The 5,000-nt window shown below is 63.2% G+C and overlaps 1 non-coding gene across 1 annotated transcript; it reads left to right on the forward strand.

Moving 5' to 3' along the window:
- Positions 1-1,821: 1,821 nt before the first annotated feature.
- Positions 1,822-1,940, forward strand: LOC131871828 (5S ribosomal RNA). The gene has a single exon (XR_009370022.1). It is a non-coding gene; the product is annotated as a 5S ribosomal RNA (ribosomal RNA).
- The last annotated feature ends 3,060 nt before the right edge of the window (positions 1,941-5,000 follow it).

Genomic DNA, 5,000 nt, shown 5'->3' on the forward strand with positions numbered 1-5,000 from the left:
TGAGCCCTTCCTGATGCGCAGCCCAGGCAAGTTGTGCGCACCAAGGTGCCCACCCTGGCGGAGGTGCGCGCCCGGGGCAAACCGGGCTCCGACTTCGTGCACTGCATGGTGCCCACCAAGGCGCGCAACCCAGCCAAGGTGCCCACCGCAGCGAAGGTGCACGCGAGGTGCGCACCCGAGGTGCACACCCGGGGCAAACCGGGCTCCGACTTCGTGCACGCCGCACCTTGGAGCACACTTCAGAGCGCTCCTTGGTACGCACCAGGGCGCGCAACCCAGCCAAGGTGCTCACCCCGGCGAAGGTGCACGCGAGGTGCGCACCCGGGGCAAACCGGGCTCGGACTTCGTGCACGCCGCACCTTGGAGCACACATCGGAGCGCTCCCGGGTTCGCACCAGCATTGCGCACCTTTGATGCGCTGCCTTCACTAATTTCCAGAAAAGGCAAAAAAAAGAAAAAAATGAGATTTTAAAATTTCCGTTTTGAAAGATAGTGAAAAAAACGGAACGCGGGTGCCATCTTGAGCCCGCCCTGGTGTGCAGCCCAGGCAAGTTGTGCGCACCAAGGCACCCACCCTGGCCAAGGTGGGTCACGGGGTGGGTCCTAGGGTGGGTAACGGGGTGGGTACTAAGGTGCGTGCCAAGGTGGGTCATAGGGTGGGTGCCAAGGTGGGCACCAGGGTGGGTGTGCACCAACCCTAGCCAGGGTAGGTCACGGGGTGGTTGTCGGGGTGGGCGTCAAGGAGCCAAGGTGGGTGGCAAGTAGCCAAGTTGCGTGCCAAGGTGGGTGTCGGGGTGGGTGCCAAGGATCCAAGGTGGGTGCCAAGGAACCAAGGTGGGTGTCTGGGTGGGTGCCGAGGTGGGAGCCAGGGTGGGTCCCAAGGTGAGTGCAAAGGTGGGTGCCAGGGTCAAGGTGAGTGCCAATGTGGGTTCCAAGGTGCCAGGGTCAGGGTGAGTGCCAATGTGGGTTCAAAGGTGCTAAGTTGGGTGCGAGGTTGGGTGCGAGGGTGGGTGGGTGCCAAGGTGTGCTAGGTGGAAGCCCGGGTGGGTCGGCATCCCATGGGTGTCGAGTTGGGTGCCTGATGGGTGCTTCTTGTCAAGTTTTAGTCGTCGGGACTCATTTCGAGCCTTAGAGGTCGTTTCTTGTCCGGTTGCCCTGTCTTCGACCTGGGAACCCAATTTTGGTCCTCGGGTCCCATTTTTTTTTGTCTCGCATCCCACTTTTGGCCTGTGGCCTTTTCGGGGTCGATTCTCGTTTTGGGCATCAGAGCATGTTTCTTCTCCTAAAACCCAATATTTGTTTATTAAGTCTCGGAACACATTTTTGTTCTCGTGGACCCATCATGGGTCTTGGAACGCATTTGTGGTCCTTGGGTCCCATTTTGCATCCCGAAACTTGTGTTTTGGTGCTTGATCCCTATTTTGGGTGCCCACCTTGCACCAAGTGCGCACCCGGGGCAAACCGAGCGCCTTGGTGCACCGGGGCAAGATCGAGCGTGCACCCGAGGCGCCCCGAACATGCACCAAGGTGCACTCGGCCCACATGTGAGCGCAGGTCGTTGCGCCCGAGGTGGTGTGTGGGCACCGCGTTGCAGACGGGACACTGCACGCACACGACGCCCCCTACAGGTGCACGCACGTAGGCCGGGCCGGGTGCACACCCGACGCCCTAGCAAGGTGCGCGCACCCGGGCAGGGCTCACACTTGGCGAACGGGGCGCACTTCGCGAGGGAGGGTGTGCACCTCGACGGGGGTGGGTGGCCGGGGTGGATTCGCACGTGGGTCGCGGTTTGCTAAGTACACACTGCGACAAGCTCATAACGGGTGCGATCATACCAGCGTTAGTGCACCGGATCCCATCAGAACTCCGCAGTTAAGCGCGCTTGGGCCGGAGTAGTACTGGGATGGGTGACCTCCCGGGAAGTCCCGGTGTTGCACCCTTTTTTAGTTTTTCGCCGGGCATCGCAATGCTATTTGAATAAACCTTTTGCCCGTTTGCGTTCTCGTCGGGGCCGGGCCGGGCCGGGGTGCGCTGCCCGCACTACCGCGCGCGCGGGGGCGACACCGAGCGCGCACCCGAGGCGCCCCGAGCACACAGGCCACGGTGCAACCCGGGCGTTGTGCGCGCACCCCGGTGCGCCCGAGGTGCTGCGCGCGCACCCAGGTGAAATCGGTGTGCACCTCGGCCAGTGCGCGCTCGGTCGAGTCGCGCACGTTGGCCAAGGTGCACGGTGATGTTTCTTACTCTAAGGTTCCGCACCAGACGCCCGGGACAGGTGAGCGAAGCTGGGCGGGGCCGGGTGCGCGGCCGGGGCAGGTGCACGCAGCTGGAGAGAGCTTTGGAGCACACTTCGGAGCGCACCAATGATGCGCTCCATTCAAAAGTTTCCTGAAAAGGCAAAAAAAGTTGAGATTATAGAATTTCCCACTTGAGAGATTGTAAAAAAAAAAAATTTAAAATGAAGGAAACGCGGGTGCCAAGGTGTGCGCAGCCCAGCCAAGGTGTGCGCACCAAGGCGCCCACCCTGGCGAAGGTGCACACAAGGTGCGCACCCGAGGCAAACCGGACAATTAACCCAACTTTCGACTTCGCGCGCACCTTGGAGCGCACTTCGGAGCGCTCCTTGGTGCGCACCAATCTTGGGCACCTCGGAGTGCACCATGGCGCCCACCAAGGTGCGCACCCGGGGCAAACCGAGCTCCGACTTCGTGCGCACCTTGGAGCGCACGAAAGGTGCGCACCATGGCGCCCACCAAGGTGCGCAACCCAGCCAAGGCGTGCGCATCAAGGTGCGCACCCTGGCGAAGGTGCGCACCCGGGGCAAACCGAGCTCCGACTTCGTGCGCACCTTGGAGCGCACAAAAGGTGCGCAACCCAGCCAAGGTGTGCGCACCCCGGTCAAACCGAGCTCCGAATCGTGCGCACCAGAGGTGCACGCCATCGTGCGCACCTTGGAGCACACTTCGGAGCCCTCCTTGGTGCGCGCCGATGTTGCGCACCTCGGAGCGCACCCGGGGAAAACAATGCAATTAACCCGACTTTCGACTTCGTGGGCACCTCGGAGCGCTCTCGGGTTCGCACCTCGGAGCACACCGAGGTGCGCACCTTTGATGCGCTGCCTTCACCAATTTCCAGAAAAGGCAAGAAAACATTGAGAAGGTGTGCGCACCGAGGTGCCCACCCTGGCGAAGGTGCACGCGAGGTGCGCACCCGGGGCAAACCGGGCTCCGACTTCGTGCACGCCGCACCTTGGAGCACACTTCGGAGCGCTCCTTGGTGCGCACCAGGGCGCGCAACCCAGCCGAGGTGCCCACCCCGGCGAAGGTGCACGCGAGGTGCGCACCCGGGGCAAACCGGGCTCCGACTTCGTGCACGCCATGGTGCCCACCGCGGCGAAGGTGCACGCGAGGTGCGCACCCGGGGCAAACCGGGCTCCGACTTCGTGCACGCCGCACCTTGGAGCACACTTCGGAGCGCTCCTTGGTGCGCACCATGGTGCCCACCAGGGCGCGCAACCCCGCCGAAGGTGCACGCGAGGTGCGCACCCGGGGCAAACCGGGCTCCGACTTCGTGCACGCCGCACCTTGGAGCACACTTCGGAGCGCTCCTTGGTGCGCACCATGGTGCCCACCAGGGCGCGCAACCCCGCCGAAGGTGCACGCGAGGTGCGCACCCGGGGCAAACCGGGCTCCGACTTCGTGCACGCCGCACCTTGGAGCACACTTCGGAGCGCTCCTTGGTGCGCACCAGGGCGCGCAACCCAGCCGAGGTGCCCACCCCGGCGAAGGTGCGTACCCGGGGCAAACCGGGCTCCGACTTCGTGCACGCCGCACCTTGGAGCACACTTCGGAGCGCTCCTTGGTGCGCACCATGGTGCCCACCAGGCCGCGCAACCCAGCCAAGGTGTGCGCACCAAGGTGCACGCGAGGTGCGCACCCGGGGCAAACCGGGGTCCGACTTCGTGCACGCCGCACCTTGGAGCACACATCGGGGCGCTCCCGGGTTCGCACCGGCGTTGCGCACCGTGGTGGGCACCTCGGAGCACACCAAGGTGGGCAGCGAGGTGCGCACCTTTGATGCGATGCCTTCACTAATTTCCATAAAAGGCAAAAAAAAAACGAGATTTTAAAATTTCCGTTTTGAAAGATAGTGAGAAAAAGGGAATGCTGGTGCCATCTTGAGCCCGCCCTGGTGCGCAGCCCAGCCAAGGTGTGCGCACCAAGGTGCCCACCCTGGCGAAGGTGCGCGCCCGGGCAATTAACCCAACTTCCAACTTCGCGCGCGCCAGGGTGGGAGCGCACCCAACAACCGGGCCTGGGAAGAGCCAATGCGAGAAACCCCACCAAACGCTCTGACAAAAAAAGAGGGGGCGCTCCAGTAACCCCGCTTCGGAGCGCACCCTGGGCAAACCCAGCCAAGGTGCCCACCCCGGCCAAGGTGCAGGCGAGGTGCGCACCCGGGGCAAACCGGGCTCCGACAACGTGCACGCCGCACCTTGGAGCACACTTCGTAGCGCTCCCGGGTGCGCACCTCAGAGCACACCAAGGTGGGCAGCGAGGTGCGCACCTTTGATGCGCTGCCTTCACTAATTTCCAGAAAAGGCAAAAAAAAAAGGAGATTTTAAAATTTCCGTTTTGAAAGATAGTGAAAAAAACGGAACGCGCGTGCCATCTTGAGCCCGCCCTGGTGCGCAGCCCAGGTAAGGTGCCCACCCTGGCAAAGGTGCGCACCCGGGCAATTAACCCTACTTCCGACTTCGTGCGCGCCAGGGTGGCAACCGGGCCTCGGAAGAGCCAATGCGAGAAACCCCACCAAACGCTCCGACAAAAAAAGAGGCGGCGCTCCAATAACCCCGCTTCGGAGCGCAGCCGGGGCAAACCCAGCCAAGGTGCCCACCCCGACGAAGGTGCACGCGAGGTGCGCACCCGGGGCAAACCGGGCTCCGACAACGTGCACGCAGCACCTTGGAGCACACTTCGAAGCACTCCCGGGTGCCCACC

This window comes from Cryptomeria japonica, unplaced genomic scaffold (assembly GCF_030272615.1).
Source record: "Cryptomeria japonica unplaced genomic scaffold, Sugi_1.0 HiC_scaffold_471, whole genome shotgun sequence".
Classification (NCBI taxonomy): Eukaryota; Viridiplantae; Streptophyta; class Pinopsida; order Cupressales; family Cupressaceae; genus Cryptomeria; species Cryptomeria japonica.